The sequence below is a fragment of the Sphaeramia orbicularis genome, chromosome 21 (assembly GCF_902148855.1).
Source record: "Sphaeramia orbicularis chromosome 21, fSphaOr1.1, whole genome shotgun sequence".
Classification (NCBI taxonomy): Eukaryota; Metazoa; Chordata; class Actinopteri; order Kurtiformes; family Apogonidae; genus Sphaeramia; species Sphaeramia orbicularis.
The window spans coordinates 51840648-51865262 of NC_043977.1; the positions used below are offsets into that span (position 1 = coordinate 51840648).

The following is a 24615-nucleotide window of genomic DNA, read 5'->3' on the forward strand; positions in this document are numbered from 1 at the left end:
GCCACGCCCCCTGTTTGAACATATAAAATGTTTAAAAAAATGCAAGTGTTCATCTTAGGAGTCAAACATCATAGACTGTAGCATAGCATAGACTGTGTGTGTGTGTGTGTGTGTGTGTGTGTGTGTGTGTGTGTGTGTGTGTGAGTGGGGGGGTGTTATTTGACTTTGGGGGGTTGTACTGCACACACACCCCATTTATGATGAGAGTCCGTATGTAACTCAAAAGTAATACAGCAGTCATGTAACGCATTACAATTCTGAGACAAATATTCTAAGGCAAGGAATTACTTTTAAATAACAGTAACAAGTAATCTGTAACGGATTACAGTTTAGAAGCAACTTGCACAACAGTGGCTTAAGCATTAAGATACATGGGAAATGTGTAGTCTTGAAAATAGAGGAAAACCATCACAAATCTGACTTATCTGCACTAATTCCAAACTATTTAAAGACACCAAATAATGAGTGACTGGTTTCACCAAAATACTGCTGAATGTTGCTAATGAGGCTAAGGGACTGGACAGCGAGGCATCCGTCTTCAAACAGCATGTGGTGAGTGTGCAAATGACTGGCAAAAAGATGAAAATAGACTGTCAAAAGGAAACACATCTACACCTTCTGTAAGACCAACTCAGCCATTCGACAAATGCAGCAAAAATGTGCATTTAGCTGCAGTTCAGGGAATTTTATTCAACAGATTTGGGATTTGCGAGATGTCTAATGAAATCATTTGTAAGTGACTAGATATGTATTGCCTCCTTTGTATAATGATATGATTAGGTATGGGAGGGAAAAGACCAATTGTAACTAAAAGCATAAGCAATAAGTAAGAGCAACTGAAGCAATTTGCAGCCACAGCAACTTTAGATAAAACAATTATGTTCAACATTTTAGAATAGACCTCTAAATTTCAGCTCTGAATAATTGTTATTATGGATTATTTTGAAAGGCAGCTATGAAGTTTTTGTTTTACCTCTAAGGACTTGTTTTTCCTTTTTTTTTAACCTCAGTATCTAACACAATCTAATACCTAAACAACAGAATACATCAAGTTATCAGTGACTCTAAAATTACATTTAAGTGTTTGGAAATGTCCAGGTTGAGGAAGATTGATTGGCTGCTTATGAAATTGCACAGATTAACAGATGCAAACAGCCACACAAATTAGATCAAATGTAACAATGGTACTTACATATACAACGTATTCGTTGCATGTTTGCTTTGACATTATTGCAGTTCAGGTTTGGGTAGGTTTAGGAATAAATGCAACTTGGTTAGGGTTAGGAAAAGACTGAGGTTGGGTTAAGTGTCTACTGTCATCATGGATACAACAGCAAAGACACAGATTAGTGACATGTTTGGTGAGTTTGTTCATTGTCACATACAGTTTTGCATTTATAAAGAAAAAAAAGAGATGAATTTGATACATGGTTTGATTATAGAGGTGGGGAAAATGGGCCTTGCCTGCTGCAACACCCCAAACTTTTATTTGTCTCACACAATGATCATTTAGTTCATTTAAGATCTTATGAGGTTAAAAATTATCATAGAGGTCATTTGATGCTACTGGATTTTTCACCACATAGTCATTTATTGTAGGAATTCACCCATTCAAACTGAATAGACTGTGGTCTTTTGAGTACCCTAGATTGGAACATGTTTACAACTGGAGACTGGAATTTTTAAAAAATCTTTACAGTTTGAATATTTTTGACACATGCCACTAGCAACAGCATTTCTAGCAAATTTTAACAATATCAATATATATTATGTAATGCTGTCCTTTGCACATACAAACACCATAGTGATAGCACACAAATAGTTGATAATAGTTGAACTACATGTCTCAATAAAAAGATGTTAATTAAATTTCTCTATTCATCGCAGTTACATTTTCCATGCAATCCTGAACAAGGCTAAAGCAGAGTACATTTTGTGAAATGAAAAATGCCACTGACGTGTACAGATGCATTTGAGCAGGTGGAACGCTACATTGACAATAAATGTCAAGGACTAATCATTGAGTCAGAATGGGAGAGAAGGGGAAAACAAAGTTGGAGGTAAAATAATGGAGACATGACCGAACCCTGACCCAGACGGAAAATTCACAAATAACAAGAACAACAGAGAAAGACCTTACTGCATGAATCCCAACAACAAGTCATCACCAGTTAACTAAATACACGTTTTCACTGTCAGTCTCAAAGCAGCATTGGAATAGAATTAATTGTGACTAGAAGAGTGAAATACAACATGAAATGAAATTACAAAGTCTTACAAGAATATGACTGATATGGTTGAAGCAGATTTTCTTATCATAAACCTGAAGTATCAGGCAGTTATCTGACACCCAATGTGAGATGGATTTCCACAGCTTCCTCTCCATGGGTCAAATCATCATTTACACCAGGGGTTCCCGAAGTGAGGGTCGCGGGATGCTGGCGGAGGGTCGCAAGATGATTTTCAGAAACCTTTTGATGTGATTCCTGAGGTGGTTTCAACTGATTAAGGGCAGTATTGTTGCGCTTGTACTTTGAAGGAAGGATATTGAGAGTTTCAAGGTGAGCATGAAGTGGTTTTACTTGGAATGAGCAAAGGGTTTATAATTATGGCACTAGTAGCAGGTTGATAACGACAAACAGGTAAGGCATGGTTCGGCCAAAAGGTTTGACTAATGGTGTCACATTAATAAACAAGTGTTCAGAGAACGCAAACCTCTGCCAAGCACCCCGAATGGCGTACATGTGTAGATCAACTATTTCTTTTTAAATTAAGCAGTTTCAAGGTTGTTCCATACAGCAGAAAAAGTTGAAGCTTGTTACCAGTCATGTGTATGTCCAATTATATTAATCCCAATCAATATTTGTTGAGTTATAATGAATAATGTGTAATAAATGGTATTTTGTATGTTAAATTGAAATGTCCACAGAGTCCACATTCCACAGTGGATGTGAACAATTTTGTGCCAGATACAAGATATTGTTATAAGCTACAAGTGGATCAAATTGGAGGCTAATCAGAGTTGTTTTTAATTTTTTATTTGTTAGTTTTTTTATTTTTTAGAAAATTGCTCAATGATGACAGACAGGAAAATTTGAGATTTTGTGATCTTGCTGTGACCTTGAACTTTGGTCTACTTGGCCCAAAATCTAGTTGGTTTGTCCCAGGGCCTAGGCCTATCTGTGGGTAAAATTTGGTAAAGATGGTTGGAATAGTTTTCCCATAAAGTTGCTAACAAACAAACAAAAAAAACACGCAAACAAACACACAAAGCAAAGTGATCACAATACCTCCTGGCAGAGGAAATAAAAATAAACATAAAAAGGCCAATAAAAGTTGTAAAACAGACACATTAACCTAAATAACCATTGCCATAAACCACCCTTTGAACCCCTGCACTTAAAAAAGGAGTAAAATGTCAAGTACCCACAATGCAATTTGGTAAATATGCCACAGTATTATTGCATTGACTCCTGTGTGCAAATTGTTTGTAATGTTTCAGTCATTTCGAGGATAGTGGGGGTCACCAGTCTCTGGCACCCTTAATTTGGGGGTCACAAGTTTAAAAGTTTGGGAACCCCTGATTTACACTCCATCATGACCAGAGTTCACATTAACTGAAAATATTCCGTCATTGACAAATGTTTTTTTAAAGATGACAAAAAATTCTGAAAGCTGTAGGGTAATCTTACCAAAGAAAGTTTCCACACAACACTGTGAACCGAACCTGCTGGCAGGATCACTGGTCTGTCCGTCTCTTCACAAGGCTATCTCTTAACAGTCCATAACGTCATCCTACCTGTATATATAGAACCCTACAGCGCCACCATTCACGACTGCACTGAATACAACACAGCAGAGTCCTCCACCGAGTCGGGTACCAGACGGGTGGTTGATCCACAGCTGGTTTGTTTTATTTTGAAGTGAACTTCACCTCCGTTTACATCTGGCCAAAGATGTCATTGAGCTGCACGTATTAGTGATTTATTGATGGCGTGCGTTTTAGCCAAAAATAAAGCCCTTAAAAGTGGGTTACAGTGTGTTTAATCAGAGGTTGGGTTGGGTTGTGGGTCTAATGTACGTGGGTACAGGCAGGTGCGAGATTAAACACCGTTAATTCTTTTAAATGACTCTGTTTGTTCACCTGTAGTAGACCCCTGTCCAGTTGGTGCCAGTGTGCCTACTAATAATAATAATAATAAAATAATAATAATACATCAGTTTTATATAGCGCTTTTCTAAGTACTCAAAGATGCTTTACAAAAAAACAACCAAGGGACAAACATACATCCAACGGGTAAACAGATACAAAGTAAATGCTAAATGGCAATCGAAGAACAAATACAGAGACAAATACTGATTAAAGAAAAACACACAAAAGAAGGTATGTGAGAGTGGAGGAGGTTAATCACTCATTGTCAAGTCTTGTCTCATTGTTTAGCTGACTTTAGCCAAAATTATAAGCTACTTTGCTAATGTCAAGACAGCCAAGTCTGCTTAGTTATTTTAAAAAGCCCAGTAAATGTGATGGCATTCATAAATGTGGTGAAAAAAGAGAGACTGATGCAGTGGAGGATGAAGGACAAGTAATAATGATAATGTTTATCAGCCAGCAGCAACTACAGTTACTGCATCATTTAGATGTTTTTGAACATTAAATACTACTAAATATGTCTCATTATCATTAAAAATGTCATTTGAAATGACAGATAATAATGTGTTATACCGGAATTTTTACAACCCTGTTTGTCAAAATGATGGACAATGAAAATGTCTAGTGCTACCTCTGATCATGACACTACATACATCACTGGCAATTTAGAAATTAATTCCATTGTTGTGATCTTGAGATAAACTTCAAACCCCTCCTTATCTAACATTGATTCAAGACCAAGTAAAAATATGTTAGAGCCCAAAAGTGAGATTTTTTTTAAAAAGCAGTTTTGGGACCGGGCCTGAGATGAAGACTGATATCAAGTATTACAACTATGTCATAGATATCTGTAAATGCCACAGCTTATAATATTTGTCTGACTGAATCACTACACTTAGTATTTCATACTTTTGGCAGCTGTTGCCAACTCCTCACTACAACTCCATCCCATCCTCAGCACTGCGTTGACTTTTTAAAGTATTTGGGCTCTGGGCTTTAGCTCTGTATTGGAATTCCACTCCTGTACAGACAGACAAGCTTTGAAGTAACTTCACAATTTCATGGCCTGTGCAGATCCATATTATTCACTTAAACTTTTTAATTGTATTTTACTGTGTTCCTCCTCCTGTAGCAAAGCCTGAACTAAAAAAAAAAAAAAAAAAAAAAAAAAAATCACACTAGCATGCATTCAGTTGGAAAGCTCAAGGTAATAATATTATTATTATTATTATTATTTTTTTTTTACTGGTCAGGTTTTCATTTTAAGCAAGTTGACGATAAATGTTTATCAACATTTTTGCCACATTATTGACAGTGCAGACTATGCATTCAGTACTCGAGAGTTTAAATGTTCTTGTACTGTATACATCTAATCACCTCACTGTGTTGTCTTATATCTTGTAATGTGCTACTTCCTGGCTGATTATACTATGCTTTTGGGGGGTGTCTTGAAGGGAGCTGTGCAACCCAAAACCTTATTTGAATTAGTATCCAGGCCACGTCCATGAACGGACAAAAAAAATAGGGAGGCAGAGACCTTGAGGAGGTAGAAAGGAGGCCTTGCAACTCCTCCTCATTAGAAACATGAAGGGAAGAGGTGGGACAATACTCTGCCAGCACTCAACTGTACGTGCCTCCCGCCCTCCCTCAAACAGCAAATGCACACACATAGTACAGGCTGTGAAATGAATAATAGATTCCTACATCAAAGTAGGGCTCACTCTGCAGTTCTCTGTGCCCACGGCTTCGGCAGACCAGTCCTGCTAATTTCTCCCTTTCAGTCCCTGACCAGCCAAGGCTCTCAACCCCTTCTAGTGTATTTGCGCTCAGTATTGTCAGGCCAATGAGGAAATGCATGTCTGCATGAATTTTTCATAAGCCCCACACATATGAAACATGAATATGAAGATTACACTTTTGACTGCACATGAATATATTGGTGTATAATAATTACCTGCCTTTAAATGCACATGAGGCTGTTTACAAGAGTACTGACACTGAGTGTCTTGCATGTGCATTCCCACAGCAGCTCCGTTTTCCATTATCACAACAATGCCTGGCAATTTCCTTCAAGACTGAGATTACATATGCTGTAAAATGCTAAGCAGACACTTATTTTCCCTCCAGAATTTCACCAGTCTCTCTTGGACACAAAATACTCTGAGTCCAAAGGAGTCCTCTCTGCTTTCACGCTTCGTCCGGTTCACAGCTGAGCCAAGTTACTGTGGGACATCATGCATATCTAAAAATGCAGACCTGGCAAGTTCAGATGTCGGACTTGGCTACTGAATCCACCTTAGATCACAGCATGTGTCAAAGTGACTGTAAATGAATACGGACCATGCCATTGCATGTTCTCGTGGGCAAGGGGTTGACTCAACTAAGGCCCTGTCCATACGAAGACAGTTTCGGTCATGTCTGCAAAAGTTTTGTATCAGATAGGCCTTTTGTCCACACAAAACCAGCATTGTCAGTCACTGAAACTGCAACTTTTCAAAGAATGGATACATTTGAAAACACTGGTTTTGCTGCTTTGTCTGTACGACCATTTTACAACTTTTCTAAAACAATGATGTCATAGCCCCACCTCTCTAACCTTACAACCCGGAAGCTAGATACCACTTCACAACAACAATAACAATGGCGGACTACAGAATAGTGCCCGTGCTACAACAGCTATTGAGCTTATTGGAAATATTGAATCAAAATCTTTGGCTAGTTTTCATTACAGTGAGCAACAAACAACCATAGCTAACAATATTCACTACATGTTCTTGGATCTACCATAGAGAGGGGCAACTGGAAAGAAATACTGGGTCAGACCTGGTCGAACCAAGTAAGCTTTATGCACATGCTCTTCTTTGTTTTTTACGAGAGCATTACAATGCCACATACAGGCCTGGCATTTGTACTACATTGTTTTCAGTGGTTTTCAGTGGTTTCGTATGGACGCAGGTATTTCCTGAAAGGACTTTGTGTTTACAAAGCACTTTTTTGAAAACGAAAAAAAAAAAAAGATTGGATAGGAAAAGATGTGGTTTCATGTGGACATGGCCAAAGGTCTATGCTCTAAAAGATTTTAGTAGACCAAGCTTAAAACCAATCAGTATTTTTACATCAGAAAAAGTTAATACACATTCTGCAGGAATGGAAATTTTTGTTTATTGTCTTGAGGTGTCATGAACACGATCAGACTTTGTTATGGCCAGGACATTTTGTACTTCATGAGAAACTGAAGTGCAGAACTCATGGGAAGTCCTCCGCTTTTCAACTTTTCCCAGTCAGACCAGAGCCTTTCTGTGTTGAATTTCCATTTTCTCTCTGCACTGTGTGGGTTTCCTCCAGATTCTCCAGTCCCCCCCATCAAAAACAGGTACATATATGCTAATTCTGCTGTTGCTGCCCCTGACCACAGTACTAATGAGGATCTGTAGTTGGTCCCTGAGTGTGTTCAATGGCAGCACACTGCTCCTAAAGTGTGCTACATGCTAATCGTTAATGCTAAAGCTATGTACTGTGCATGTATTAGGATGCAGAGACCAAATTTCTCTCTGGATATAGTAAAGCGAGTTCGGCTAATCTTAACTGTACCTTTAACCTTGAACTTAAATCCTGTGCTAATCATTGTAAAAAATCAGAAATTCAACCTATTTGTCTTTGTGCCTAAATTTGACAAAACATTGCATTGTCATGACACAAAAGCAACAGTAGTTTAGGACACTTTAATGTCATCTGTGGCATTTCCTCTGCTGTAAATAGGGATGATAGTCTTTTTCCTCTGCTTGGCTAGTGCACTATTCATTGGTGTTTTGGCCAGTTTTGGTCCACTGACTCCACAGGAAAATATCTTGGTCTGTTCAGTGCTAGTTTCGACCATTTTGACTCTACCTGCTGACTTGTTTACTTTCACCGGTGTGAAGTAGTACAGAGCCGAAGAGGCACACAGTACATCCGGCTTATGTGAGCTTGTGTGCTGCTGTCCACAGTTGTAGAGGAGTGAGTGGATGGAGTTAGTGAGAGCCTCTGGGACCTAATCATACTGACCAGCAATCCAAAACAATGAGCTGAGAGCAGCTTAGAGTTACAGAGGGCTTGAGAGTGGAGTGTTAGAGGGGCACTGTTTTCACTTGATTTGTTTATTTGGCTTGAAATGCAATGCTTAATGTGGATTTAACAGTAAACAATAAAGTGCTTTGAGTTATTAATGCCATATGGAGCTATATTTTCTGACGCTTTCTAATGACAGTCTCAGATTTAAAGCAATAATAGAACAGGAAGAAGCAGGATATATGAGGTTGTTCTTAATTCCCCTTTTTTCACCTTCTTGACTCCTCAAAGCTGGACCGGAAATTGATCTCTGCAAAATCTTGATGGATGTCACAGTTCCATAAAATGCACTTAAAGGACTGAAGATTGAGTACTGAGGAGGCTGGTTGAAGGGACTATGACTTAGAATACACCTATACACCTTGGTCATTGCTTTGTTGAGACTCTTATGCAAGTCTTTTAAGCGATCAAACCTGGGATGACTAAAGGATTAATTTTCTACATCTGAGGATGAGGATGTCACGTTGCCTCGCCTTGACTCCCCCAAGAAGTCAAGGTTGTCTAACACCTGATTTAAGTGCAACCTTGACCATTAACCTTTAAAGGCTGGGTAGGAGACCCTGGGTAAAACGGTTCGAGCAATCTACATTTTGAAAATACACAATTCAAAATTCCAAACCCCTTTCTTCAGACATCCCCCCGAAGCCACACCCGAGTACCAGAGTACTGGCATCAGAGTTCATGAGCACTGCACAGCATCAATTCGCCTGGATTCGGCCCTGACTCCGCCACCGGTCCCCGCCTCCAACACCCCCCTGGTTGTCAGCAGAACAGCCCCAATTCATACCTAGCTGGCTAACATTACATTCCCTATTGATTTATGTTAGTGGCAAATCAGTTTGACACTAAACTTTCCATCCTAATTTAGCTAATATAACTAGCCAAGCTCTGGCTCTGTCTTCATTTCCTATATCAGTGCTCCAAGCCTCTGAGAATGCACAATTCATGCCCAAAGAGAGGTATGGGTGGAGGGGGGAAGGGGCAAAGGCTGGGGCTTGCAAATGGCAGTTGAGTTTGATAGGTCGATGGGCCGGTTAAAATGATTGTATGATGTATTTTCAGCCCTGTCTGTTCCACAGGGGACTACTTTTTTTTTTTTTTTTTTGTCTTAGAGCATTTAATTAATTGGTTGTGTTTGGGGTGTGAAGGGGATTTTAAGCAATGTAGTAAAAAATACGCCAGGAAAACATCTCATACCCCACCTTTAATAGACTAACATTAATGTAGGTAACAATAGATTAGACAATGCCAACACAGTGTACCGTTCAACAATACATCTAAAATCTTAGGAGTTTGGAAATAGAAGACTTTTTTTTTTCCAGCCAAAACTTTGCCACAACTTAGCAAGGTCCATGGACTCTGAGGACTTAAGACCCCACAGTGGAGGTGAAAGTGAGGCTCTTATGAGATGTTAAATAGTTTAGAGCTGAGGTACAAGCTACCAAGTAGACAGCATTTCTCTGACAAGTGCCTGTCAAAGATGAATTAAAATGTAAAGGATGAAGCAAGTGGATGAAGAGGTGTTAAAAACAACCAGACCCTGAAGGTCACACCACACTAATCTACATTGTACTTCACTTAGCTCAGTTTTCAACCTATTACGTTTTTGTGTTCATACTGTAGTGCCAGTAGCTACATGAGTGATCTGTTTTGAATTGTTCACACAAGATCAGAACTACAATAAAGTTGTATAAAGAACTATAAATGCTGGTCCAAGACAGTTCAGTGCATATCTTACATTTCATATATTAAAAACAGGCACATATGGTGTAATTTTCCTGGCAGTGCCCCTGACCACGGTGCTGATGAAGATGTGGAGTTGGTCCATGAAAGCCTTCAATGGCAGCTCACAACTCCAAATGTATGCTATGTGCTAATGCTAATGCTAATCCCAGGTACTGTGCATGTATGAGTGAAATGCAGAGACAGAATTCTCCTATGAAGATAGTAAAGCCAGTTACTGCAACCTTGACCTTGTATACCAACTAAGGATGTAAACAATTAATCGACTAACAATTAATTGTCGATAAGAGTTTGCTCGATTAAATTATTAATTGTCGGTTAATTGCCCTTGTACTTCCGTCCACACCTGTCCAAGGCTGCCAGTTTGTCCGCGCTGCGATGCTGCGGCTGGGATAGCCGTCCATCGAACCAGATCATGGTGTTGATGAGTTAGAATGTCTTTATGGACATGGTGGAGCCAAACACAGACCGGCTGGTCTGTTTGTGGGAGCAGTGCACCCCCTAACAAATACACGCACAAATGTGGGGTCAGTATCGGATCGGAGCGTTTTCCCTGGAGGTTGGTCTAGTCTATGGTCAGAGAGACAGAAGTTAAAAACATCCTCCAGGCTCCTGAATCGGGCCACAGGTGTGTAATGCATTTGTGAAGCTTCAGGGGGTGGGGTAAAGATCAATGAGTGAAAAGTTTCACTTTCACTTCTGTGGGGGGCACGGACTGCACCGTCCTGTTCCCCAGTATTATAAGTAGGACGGAAAGTGATGCACGCACGCGCACAGTTACCAACCAACACGCACGCATCCCCTGGCCGTACTGTGTGTGTGCAGCCCAGTAACCCCCACCACCACCACCACGGATGAAACACACATGCGTGCACCCACCCCCACCCACCGGTGAAGCACAGGCGCGTGCACACCGCCATATCAATAGATGAATTCCACAGGAAACACTGAATGTATCCAACGGTTCAATAAATCAATCATTAAGGAATATGACATGTTTTTTTCATGAAGTATATCAACAATATTTAGCTTTTATTCTAATAGACCAGGGGTCAGCAGCCCTGGTCCTAGACAGCCACTATCCTGCATGTTTTAGATGTTTCCCTCTTCCAGCACACCTGATGGTCATTATCAGGCTTCTGCAGAGCTTGATGATAGGCTTATCATTTGAATCAGGTGTGTTGGAAGAGGGATACATCTAAAACATGCAGGATAGTGGCTCTCTAGGACCAGGGTTGCTGACCACTGTTATAAACCATATTGAAAGAGAAATTCAGGTTCTCAGGAACCGCTTATCAATTAATCATTAATCGATCGATAAGGTCCACCAACTAATGATTAATGAATTAATTGATAATTTGCATCCCTAATACTGATTGTTTCTATTTCTTACATGCACAAATGTTCCTTCAGAGTATGTGCCTGTGGATTCCCTTCCCCAAAAATCACCAGGTTTGCCCATGCTGTTTTTGTGCATTTTGAAGTGCCATCCTTTCAAATATCCAATGGTGAGATGAGACACACTCACATCCTCTGTCCTTTCCATCACAAACACTTTTCCATTTGGGAAAAAAACACAGTGTTACAGGGGCAGTGTACGTGTGGTTTTGGTTTACTTCCCTGTTTCCATGAAATAGCATAGCATTCTAGCTCCCACACACCCAATAGTTAACACAATCATTACATCACTTCTAAATTAAAGTGCTGAATAATTCACTTTGGTGCAAATACTTATATTTATCTCAGTAAGTTACCGCCAAATGATTTGTTAATGATACCATGGATAGGCAGGTAAGATAGTCAAAGTATACTAAATCTCAGCATTTAGTATCAAAAATGTACAAGTATATGTTTACTGTAAAATTGTATGTTATTATTACTTACAGAGGGGTTTTACATAATTTTAAGACCACCTCTCTGTATTGAAGACTGTAGTCAATTACTGAAGCACAATATTGTTTCCACACATAGATAGATAGATAGATAGATAGATAGATAGATAGATAGATAGATAGATAGATAGATAGATAGATAGATAGATAGATAGATAGATAGATAGATAGATTTAAATGAGCCCTGAGGCTGATTTTACATGTTCCTTAATAAATGTCACTGCACAACCGTTTATGAAAACCAGTTGGAATGTTTTGCCATTGTTTGGGTTATCATTCTCTGCACTACAAATCAGATTTTGATCATGCAAACAGGGTCAGTACACCTGGTTCATTTGCTAAATAAATTGTCTGAACCAGAGGCAAGGAGTGCAGCTACAGTGACACCACTGCCCAAGCATCTTAAAGAGTAATACCGCTTACGGGCATAAATTCTGTGACAAACTTCATGCCTTCATTTGCCAAAAGGTGAAGTGATTCCACTGACAACATTTGCCACTAAATATGGAGTGGGAGTCTGTGGTGGTAACGTATGCCTGAAGCAAGAGCTTCAATCATCAGTGTGTTTACTGTTGCATTTATTGCTCCTCTCAGAGACTATATGACCTTCCATATGACAAAAGGATAGAATACACCCACTTGGCAGCATTACTCCTTCACATTTTGGACTGAGGACAGCCTAGATGCTACAGTGACTCAGTTGAGGTGTGCAGGTAATACCAGACAGGAGCTGGTTACCATGCAAACGTCAGAAGATACCTCTGCAAAATACATCACTGAGGTCTTGAAAATATATGTGTTTACAAAACATCAAGAAATTTTGAACAAACATCAAGATGTCAAAAGGAAAAATCTTCCAAACAAATAAATTAACATAATGCATAGGCTTACAGACACAAAGAAGAAAAGACAAATAATAATAATAATAATAATAATAATAATAATAATAATAATAACTTAAAATCTAAATATCTAAGAAAATGTCAAAATGTCCAAATTCTCATTTCATCCCACAAAACTGTTTGGAATGCACTGGTAGAGTCTTCTACTGCTGCACAGAGTAGGTCACAGATAGTTGTGGTTCGTGTTATTCTGATCTAAATTACTATGTCGAGTGCAATAATAGTGGAACACAATTCATACACATAAAATTAATAAACTGTGTCCAGGTTTAATTTATTTATTTTTTAATCAAAACTACTCACACAAACATCTCTTGGTATGTTTCAAACACGTTTGATTGCTTTTACTTCCTTATCAGTATTAACTTGAACTTTCCATATATGCACAATACATGTAACATTAATGTGCAGTACAGGTTAATGGTCCTACAATACCCCCTAGAGGCAGCATCATGTAAATTTCCTACTTTGGTCTGAGGTTTCACAGAAATCAGTTTGTCGACAGTAGTGAAGTAATACATTTCTCCAAAGGTCTGACTAAGATATTTAACGACACAAGATTCCACTTGGGATATCTGAAGAGAGATGTGAGAACCCAGTTAGAGAAGTGGTTCAGTTTCTTAACCCATAAAGACCCAGTACGACTTTGGTGTCACTTCCCCAATGTATTTTTTCCTCAATTTTAACCTTTCTTAAGTGATTTATCACCATTTATTCTCATATTATCCTCTGTATTTTTCTGTTTTTCTATATTTAATTCACTGATAATGTAGATGATCATAAAAAGCTCAAATTAAGAGAAAACTGAAGAAAAATGGACTTTTTCAGCAATATATATCATTAACTGAACATAAACCTTTCTAAAGTGATTTATCACTATTTGTGGTACTATTATGGTCTGTATTTGGTATTTTTAAGTGGAAATCTGGTATTTTCTTAAATTTAATTTGTTGATCATGCAGATGTTCATAAAAGCTCAGATTAAAGTTGAAAGTTATTAGAAAACTGAAAAATAAATGGACTTTTTCAGTAAAATATATCACTTATTGAACATAAACCCATTGTGTCCATCCACTGTCATTGATGCAACTCCATGGGTTTTACTGGTGAATCAATGTTGTAGAAGATGACTGTTTTCATGTTCACTACGGAGCCTCTGAACGTCCAAATGGGTCATATCTGATGACCATGACAAGATGACAAACTGCATTTTACACCAATTATTTACATGCATTGATAGGATTAGTGGATCAACAGTTATTAAATATTTTAGACCAGTAGATGGTTTTAGTCGCTGGCAGCTGTTTGGGTCTTTATAGGTTGAATAAACAACTGTTTTTTGAGAATTGTTGGTTCCGTAACAAGAACTTAACATCTGTGATGATCTTCAATATCATATCCATAGACCACTGAATTACATTGGCGCAGGATAAACGCTGACATTAACACTGATCATTTTATGAGACAAAAGACAGTCTGGGGTATTGTGATATACACAGCAGCTCTACAGTTTGTCATGTTGCAAAACTGGCCCAAACAAATATGCATTTTCCTGGCTTTTAACCCCGACCCCCGAAGGGGAAGCAAGGGATATTGTTTTTGGTTTGGTTTGTTTGTGTCTTTGATTGTTAACACTCTAGCAGCACAACTATTAGGTGAATTCATACCAAACTGGGTTTATAAATTGCTAGTGACCCAGAATAGATCCTATTACATTTTGGGAAAAGTAGGTCAAAGTTAAATTTTTTTGTATGAATTTTTCAAAATTTTTTTCCCCATTTACTTATAATAGACGGAATTTGAAATGTCTGTAGCAGCAAAACTATTGGTTGAATTCATACCAAATTGGGTTTATAGATTGCCAGTGATCCATCTATTATGCCATTACATTTTGGGAAAAGTAGGTCAAAGTTCAAATTTTTATGAATTTTTTAAAATAGTTTTTTTCTCCCAGTTACTTACAATGGGTGAAATTTCAAATGTCTATAAAAAACATCAATTTTGTTTCAATTTACTTCAAACTTGGCACATACAGTTGTGGAAAAAATGATTAGACCATCAAAAGTCATCAAAAACAATGGTTATGCAATCCAGTCCTAACTCCTGTGTGTATCATGTGACTAAAACAGACAGAAAAGAAAACATTGAATGCCTAAAAGCACTGTTTTTGTCAGTACAATGCCATAGATATTAATGTAAGAACTGAAGTGATTTTGGTTATTATCAAGAAAACAAGGAAAATGGATAGATATCAGCTCTGAAATTAAACTCCTATGAGCTATTCTTTTTTTGTTATCATTATAGTTGTCCAAATAAATGTACCTTTAGTTATACCAGGCATTAAAATGAACAAGAAACGGAAGAAAACAAGGGGTGGTCTAATAGTTTTTTCCATGACTGTACATAGAAGTAATTGATATACTGATATCAGCACACACATAGGCATGACATCAGCTGGATTGATGCCAAAATAAGATACAATGCATGCGAGGGGTGGGGTTTGTTGTGCCTGGCACCACTTGTTCTTTCTTTGTTGCCATAAAGTAAAAATAAAAAAAAAAATCACCAACCATGTCACTAATCTGTTCAACACAACCAAGAAATACACTCTGCTGAGTCATATGACCGATTATTGTAAAGTTTAAGTGAACATTTGCTAATGTCAAGGAACTGATCCAATTGGCTCACAGCGCTGTTACATTTACATCTATAGTGTAATCTTTCATCTATAGCAGTGGTTCCCAACCTTTTTTGGCTCATGACCCCATTTTAACATCGCAAATTTCTGGTGACCCCAGACATTCAAAATGGAGACATTTTTTTCTACAAAATTAATTTGTTTTTGATCATATAATAATTTGCTGTACTATGTTGCAAATAAACGTTAATTTTAGATGACATTTAGTCTATATAATGTGTATTATTATGGACGGAGGCCAGGTGTAGATTACTGTACAAAGGGAGAATTTGATTTTCCTTGGTCAGGATATGTACAGTCAGTCCAGCTTGGATTTACAAGGCTGACAATTAATACTGAACAAACAAGAACTCAAACTATGAATTATGAAAGAGCTGCAGCATCTGAAACCGAGCACAATGAGCATTTGAAAGATAAACAGAACCACAGTGCTTCAGTTTCAGCTTCACAGTTTTTCATGTCTTTTATGGATTGGGATTGTCTTTGTCAACTCACCATGAATTTTTTATTTGTATGTAATTTTTTTTTTTTTTAATTTGTATGTTTTTTTTTTTTTTGCTTTTTTTTTTTGTTTTTTTTAATCAATTATTAAAAATTTCAGGCGACCCCATTGGAATTCCAGGCAACCCCACATGGGGTCCCGACCCTAAGGTTGAAAAACACTGATCTATAGTCTAAGTATCTCTGCGCCCAGTGTCTGAGTGTTGTGCATCGGTAGTTGTGTTCATTCACTACAGTACAGGGTCAACTGAAAAACTTGGTACCTGGTAAAGTGCGTCAGGACAGATGGACAGAAATAGACCCCAAATTGTATAAAAGCTGTGACTTGTGTGCCTCTGAGTTTAACGCTATTTCTACTCAAAGAGGAGAAAGGAAAAAAGTTACATGGGCTATTTTTCCTTCAAAAACATAAAAGGAACACAGTCAGCTGTGTGACTTACAGAGGAGACAGAGGATGAAGCAGTGTCAGAGACCCTGACTGCTGAAAACATGCATTTCCATACATATGAGACTACGCCCTGGTACAGCCTTTGATATTTCACGGAGCATTTCTTTGCCCATTTGATTTTGATAAGGTTAGAGACAGTGTACCAGATGGAGCAGCAGCCCAGTAAATATGCCTCCGCCAGCCAGGGATTCAATTATGGGCAGCAGATGACTGACCTCATATGCAAGCTGGAAATAAATGTGTCGGGGATCATCCAGATGAGGTCTGAATAATGGACTGGTGAAATAAATGGTAAATAATGTCCCAAAAGACAGATGGAAACAACTGGTGCTCCTCTGACGTCCCCTTGTGCAGAGCCCTGGTCTCTGAAACAGGTCGACACCCTCCGTGGTCCACCTGAAGAACCCTTAGATCACAGATCAGGATCCAGGTACAGGTCAGGGTCCCGAGGCCATTAGGGGGAGTTGACCCCACGCACGCCAATACTCCGATCATGTAATCACGATAATCTGATATGTTTTATCAGATAATGGCAGTAATCTGATTATAAAAAAAATCAGATTAACACACCTGGATTTCTCCCTAATCCTCTGAAGCCTTCCTGCATTAATCAGATTTATTTTGTTCTTTTACGTCTGCACATGTGTAAACACAATTTAAAAATCATAGAAAATGGAAGTTACATAGTCAAACGTGACCGGAAGACAACAGGAAGTTTGAATACTCTGAAAGACTGGAGCGTCTAAACCAGGGTTTTCGATTATCGCATTTCTCAAGTGCATGTAAATCAGATCTGATTATTACAGTTATCAGATTACACCCACTTATTGCTTTTATATGTTCAGGAAAACCGGCTCAATGTGACAACCGCTGTGTGTTTCAAGCAGCTCTCATCTTGTTTCACCTTTGTTTTCAGTTTGTTAAATTATTTTATCATGTTTTCCTCAAATCTTTTGTTAATTTTGTTTTTTTTTTAGGTCTTATTTAGTTTTTGTGCTGTGCTATTTGAGTCGTTTTCAGGTTTTTAAGACATATTTTTTTTTGTTACGACTATTATGTTGTTTTTGGTCTTTTAGGTTGTGTTTATTGTGAATCTTCCTGGTCTTTGTCATCTTATAACAACTTTGTTTTCATCTTGTCACTTTTTTTACATCAGTCATTTGAAATTGTACTTAGTGTTAATGTTAGGAATTCACTGATGTCAAATTAATAAGGACTTCTCTCCACAGGCAGCTGTTATTGATGTATTTATTTATTTACTTTTACTATTTTACATACACTTCCTAAACTGTAAAATATAATTTTACATCTGCATATGTGTAAACACAATTAACGAATCATAGAAAATGGAAGTTACGTAGTCAAACGTGACCGGAAGACAACAGGAAGTTTGAATACTCCAAAAGACTGGAGCGTCTAAACCAGAGTTTTCGATTATTGCATTTCTCAAGTGCATGTAAATCAGATCTGATTATTACAGTTATCAGATTACACCCACTTATTGCTTTTATATGTTCATAAAAACAGGCTCAGTGTGACAACCGCTGTGTGTTTCAAGTGGCTCTCATCTTGTTTCAGCTTTCTTTTCAGTTAAAGTATTTTATCATGTTTTCCTCAAATCTTTTAATTTTTTTTTTTTTTAGGTTTTATTTAGTTTTTGTGCAGTGCTATTTAAGTCGTTTTCAGGTTTTTAAGACATATTTTTTTTGTTACGACTATTATGTTGTTTTTGGTCTTTTAGGTTGTGTTTATTGTGAATCTTCCTGGTCTTTGTCATCTTATAACAACGTTGTTTTCATCTTGTCACTTTTTTTACATCAGTCATTTGAAATTGTACTTAGTGTTAATGTTAGGAATTCACTGATGTCAAATTAATAAGGACTTCTCTCCACAGGCAGCTGCTATTGATGTATTTATTTATTTACTTTTACTATTTTACATACACTTCCTAAACTGTAAAATATAATTTTACATCTGCATATGTGTAAACACAATTAACGAATCATAGAAAATGGAAGTTACATAGTCAAACGTGACCGGAAGACAACAGGAAGTTTGAATACTCCGAAAGACTGGAGCGTCTAAACCAGGGTTTTCGATTATTGCATTTCTCAAGTGCATGTAAATCAGATCTGATTATTACAGTTATCAGATTACACCCACTTATTGCTTTTATATGTTCAGGAAAACAGGCTCAGTGTGACAACCGCTGTGTGTTTCAAGCAGCTCTCATCTTGTTTCACCTTTGTTTTCAGTTTGTTAAAGTATTTTATCATGTTTTCCTCAAATCTTTTGTTAATTTTGTTTTTTTTTTAGGTCTTATTTAGTTTTTGTGCTGTGCTATTTCAGTCGTTTTCAGGTTTTTAAGACATATTTTTTTTGTTATGACTATTATGTTGTTTTTGGTCTTTTAGGTTGTGTTTATTGTGAATCTTCCTGGTCTTTGTCATCTTATAACAACTTTGTTTTCATCTTGTCACTTTTTTACATCAATCATTTTAAATTGCACTTGGTCTTAATCAGGGTTATTATCATCACGAAATGACAAAAAATAGAATTGTAAAAACATTTTCATTAACTGGAATAAATAAAATCTGTAATTAAAAGAAAAAAACGATAAGTAACCGAAACTGTATTGTGTGCTTATAAAACTAACTAAAACGTATAAAAACCATGGATAAAATTCCCTTCATTTTCGTCTTTGTCAACGTTGGATTGACATGAAATCAATATATTTCCCTCAAGCAATTTTAGCTACTGGGGCCATAAGATATTTAACGGTCCGTCACTTCTCGTCACTTGTCGTGTAGGCATCTTCTCGTCCCCACTCTACCTGGAAACATGAAGACTAAAGTTGGGAGAAAGCAGCAGAGTCCTGTATGGGATTTATTTGAATTTGACGGCAAAGAAGAAAAAAGATATTAAAAAAAACTAAAACTAAACTAAAACTAAGAACTTAGAAAATAACAAAAACTAATAAAAACTAGCAAAACTGCTCTAAAAACTAATTAAAACTAACTGAATTAGAGAAAGAAAAGTCAAAACTTAATAAAACTAAACTATAATGAAAAATCCAAAACTATTATAACCTTGGTCTTAATGTTAGGAATTCACTGATGTCAAATTAATAAGAACTTCTCTCCACAGGCAGCTGTTATTGATGTATTTATTTTGTACTGTTTTCCATACACTTCCTCCACTGTAAAATAGCAAGGCCCTTACTAAGCACCAAGTGTGCATTTTCGCACACTTGCGGAATAATGTAAAAAAAAAAAAAAAAAAAACATACAGTTTGTTTTTAATTCTTTTACACTTTTTTCTATTTCATCAACTTGAGCTGTAAATAAAAATACCAAATACAATAATAATTGTCACATTTTTAACCCTTTAAATGCCATGTTTGTAACGTAAACAAACCATTTTTTGGATGCAAAAAACACACACACACCAAAAAAAAAAAAAAAAAAAAAAATCAGTATACTACATAAAAAGTGGATTACATATTGTTTGATTTTTGCAGCCTGGCATATGTCAATGATTAACTCCAACACTGGTTAATTTTCATTATTATTTTTGGGGCTAGATCAAATGTTCAAAAATACTGGCATCTGTCACCAAGTGTGCCAAAAAGGCACACCTATAAATCAAATGATTAAGTATTATATACTGATTTATTTTTCTGCTCTAATTTTATTTTATTTTTGTAAATCAAGGTCAGCCCTAATCATACAGATCAAATGGAAGAAATAGTGCGTTTTAGGCACACTTGGGAGACAGATGCTAGTCTTGTAATTTTCTTTTGTTTAGAATGTGTAAATTTTAGTTGGTGGCTAGAATTTTAAAGATCATGCAAAAATGAAAAACTTTTGAATTCTAACCTGATTTAAACTGTAAAAAATAATATGAAGTTTTTTAACACAAAGTGCAACGTGTGCCTAAAAGGCGCACCCTGATACCGGAGGGTTATAAATGTGAGGGACTGCCTAAAATGTTTATGTCACATGAAAAAACACAACTCCTTCTATTAACATCAACAAAAACAAAAATAAGGAATTACAGATTACATTCTATAATCTTAAATTTTGCTGACAAAAGCGTCACGTCCATCCTATCTGTGACTGGTTTACCAGGTGCCTGTTAGTCCCGCCTTCATATTTGGATTCAAGCCCTGTGACTCCAGACAGATTTCTCATTGAGACAGACGGATGGCTGGTCAGGTTAACATAACCCTGAGGAATTAGTATGAACTTATGAATGAACAGAATTTCCTCGACATCCATCACATTTTGGTAACTTTACGACATGAACCCTGATCCTATCTATAAATCTCTCTGATGCAGCCACAGATTAAACACACCCCTGATTCAACTACATGATCTGCTCTGTGTTCACAGTTAATTGAATTGCTATTAACAATTAACCTACAAGGGCCTCATCTGTCATTAAATTTAAAGAGAACTCCGCAAGATTATTCTGATCTCTGCACAGTATCATGAGGATCGATCATATGTTCGTGTTGATGATCGGTGAAGTAACGGCCAAGGTTATTATTGTTAAGGAAAACTAAACAAAATAATGAAAATTAGAATTGAAAAAACATTTTCGTTTACTGAAATAAATAAAAACTATAATTAACAGAAAAATGCTAACTGAAACTGTATTGTGTATTTACTTACCTAACTAAAATGTTTAAAAATGGATAAAATTCTCTTCGTTTTCGTCTTTGTCAGTGTTGGATTGATATGAAATCGATTCAATCTGCTTGAACAATTTTAGCTGGCGGCACCATACGGCGCTTCACGGTCCATCGCTTGTCATTCAGAGTGTCCCCACTCTACCTGGCAACACAGAGACTGTATGGAATTTCTTTGAATACGACGGCGAGGAAAATAAAAGATATGGAAAAACTAAAACTAACACTAACTAATCTAAAACTAAGCATTTAGAAAAAAAAAACAAACAAACAAAAAAAAACTAATAAAACCTAGCAAACCTGCTCTAAAAAGTAGTTAAAATTAACTGAATTAGAGAAAAAAAAAGTTAAAACTGAATAAAGCTAAACTATAATGAAAAATTCAAAACTATTATAACTAGGGATGGGAATCGAGAACCAGTTCTTTTTGAGAACCGGTTCCCAGTAGCTTGATTCCTTGGAATCGTTTGCCTTCCTGCTTAACGATTCTGCTTATCGATTCCGCCTTCGTTACGCATGTGCGATGACATCACATGTACGTTTCATTGTTTTGCTCAGAACGTAGTCAACATGGTGTTGAGGCAGAAACGGTCTAAACAGACGACACCGGGTCCACTTACTTAGAACACTGTCAAAGCTTCTGTGTCTACAAAAGGGTGGAATCCCTCCAATATGCTCAAACATTTGTCCACAGCATGTGATTCATTTACAGCACAGGTGTCAAACATGTGGCTCGGGGGCCAAAACTGGCCCACCAAAGGTTCCAATCCGGCCCACGGGATGAATTTCCAAATTGCAAAAATTACCCTGAAGATATTAACAGTCAAGGGCATCAAACTCGGAAATAATAGCATAGTAACCTATAAATAATTACTCCAAATTTTCTTCTTTAATGTGAAAAAAAGAATAATAATATAACATTATTCCTATAAAAAATGGCAACATCATCTTTTTCTCTTTGATTTATTGCAAAGAACATTAAATTCTGATATCCTTTAACAATAAAATGTCAGTCAACGGAACAAATATGAACAACCTGAAATATCTAAAGGAAAAAAAGTGCAATTTTAACAAATGTTTTATGCCTTGGTAGAGCTGATCTGTACTGCACATGTATATCCATTAAATAAATCATAAGTTGAGGCATAATATTGATAAAATTGTGCTTATTTTTCTTCAGAAATTTCTTCTTTTTTTTTTTTTTAGATTATTCACATCTTTTTTGTTTTGGATAGTTTGTAAAATGTAAAAAAAAAAATCAGAATTTAAGTTATTTAAGTTATTTTTGCACTGAAAAATTTGGAGTTGTCATAGGTTTTTATGGTATTATTTTATTGGTTTGGCCCGCTTGAGATCAAATTGGGCTGAACGTGGCCCCTGAACTAAAATGAGTTTGACACCCCTGATTTACAGGAATGTCACATATTTGGTACGCTACTTAGCGGTGCTTTTGAATGTAGCGGCAGAGTGAACGCCGGGCCCAGTTCCAGTTCCGGTGCGGGCAACAAACGTCGTACCCAAATTCAAGTTTCTGAAGGTAGGGGAAAGGAAATGAGGTGCACAACAATGGGAGACAAGCTGAGCCTAGTCGAACCGGTTCCACGTAGTAGAAATGCGGCAATAGAGGAATTAGTAAAGCGTCTGAAGTTTCGCTTTCACTGCATGCCGCCGCCCCCCCACCCCCCAAACCAGGCCATGCGTCATCTGTTACTATTATTTGTACATGCTGTATATGTTATATTTTCTGTGCAGAGATGGAAATATAAAAGACAGTTAATGCAAACTCACCCGTTTGTACTCTTTTATTCCCTCACCCAATGAGAATCGATAAGGAATTTGATTGATAAGCAAAATCAATAATGGAATCGTTAAATTCTTAATGATTCCCATCCCTAATTATAACCTTGGTGAAGGCTACTGATTATCAGAGCAAATTTAATCTTGATAAAGCAAACATTAAGTCTACACAACAGTCTTTTCTGACAAAAATCTTAAAGCGACCTCCTGTGAATCAACAACAGTAGTATTACACAAATTATAACTATAAGTAAAGGGAAAGTGACCATGCAATTGCATTTTTATTATTCTTTTATAGGCTTATAAGAGGTTGAATACTGTTTGAGGAATTGATCACACTAAATAAGTAGTCTATATACAATGAAAAGGTGTGTAATATGCCAAATATTGGTATAAATGATAAAGAACATTTTAACCCATAAAGACCCAGTGCTAGTTTTGTGGCAGTTCCCATATGAATATTTCTCTTTTTTTAACCTTTCTTACATGATTTATCACCATTTGTGCTACTATTATGGTCTGTATTTTGTATTTTTAAGTGAAAATCAGGTATTTTCTTAAATTGAATTCATTGATCATGTAGATGTTCATAAAAGCTCAGATTGAAGTTGAAGGTTATTAGAAAACTGAAAAAAGTGTGACTTTTTCAGTAAAATATATCAATAACTGAACATCCACTGTCATTGATCCAACTCCATGGGTTTTACTGGTGAATCAATGTTGTAGAAGATGATGGTATTTCCATGTTCACTACGGAGCCTCTGAGCGTCCAATGGGTCATATCTGATGACCATGAAAAGATGACAGACTGCATTTTGCACCAATTATTTACTTATATTGCAAGGAATAGTGGATCAACATGTCATGCCTGCAGCCAGACGTTAGTCTGGTTTTGTCTGTCTTTTGTGTTTTGTTTGTCACTTCCTGTTTTATTTTGTTAAGTTTCCCCTCATGTGTCTTGTCTGTCGTCTTTACTTCCCTTTCCTTGATCGTGCTCACCTTTCACCTGATTACCTGTCTCCGCCCTAATCTGTTCCACCTGTGTCTAGTTGTCTTCCCTCCCTTTTGTGTATTTAAACTCTGTCTCTTCCCTCTGTCAGTCGCCAGTTTGTTACTCTTGCAGTACTTACCAGTGTTCTGAACTTGTCTGTCTGTTTTTGGATTCCTGTTTTTGACCCGTTTTTGCTTACCCGGTTTTGCCTACTGCCTGCTCCCTGTTGGTTTTTCTGCCTCATCTGATTCCCGGTTCTGATCGCCTTGCCTGACTGTTGGTACGTGAGTTTTTGCCTTTCCCTTATGTCCTGTCGCCTGATTAATAGCTTGCCTGTGTATGACCTGTTTCCATCCCTGACTTCCCTTTGCTTTTCCCCAGTCGGGAAAAAGACCCCGCTAACCACACGGGGAGACGGGTTGTCGTTCTCGGTCCGGAGGACTGATTCGAAGAGGAAATTACCACCTATTATCCTCAAGATTTTGTCATTTATATTTTACTTACACCTGTGTGTGACTAATAAATCTTTTGAACTTTACATTTTGACTCTGAGTTCTGCATTTGGATTCTGTGCCTGTACTAGCGCCATTACACAACAGGTATTAAACATCAATAAATGATTTTGGTCACCGGTCTGAATTAAGAATCTTTTTTTGTCAGTAGGGGTTCACACACGTAAACATGTACATG

The 24615-nt window shown here is 37.1% G+C and overlaps 1 protein-coding gene and 1 long non-coding RNA gene across 2 annotated transcripts in view; both read right to left on the minus strand.

Moving 5' to 3' along the window:
* Positions 1-24615, minus strand: part of LOC115411906 (inactive dipeptidyl peptidase 10-like) — a 339606-nt gene that overhangs the window by 252312 nt on the left and 62679 nt on the right. The gene's annotated exons all lie outside the window — the stretch shown is intronic.
* Positions 276-15600, minus strand: LOC115411908 (uncharacterized). Its single transcript, XR_003934283.1, has 3 exons — positions 15591-15600; positions 15376-15379; positions 276-354 (listed from the first exon to the last, which is right to left on the minus strand). It is a non-coding gene; the product is annotated as an uncharacterized LOC115411908 (long non-coding RNA).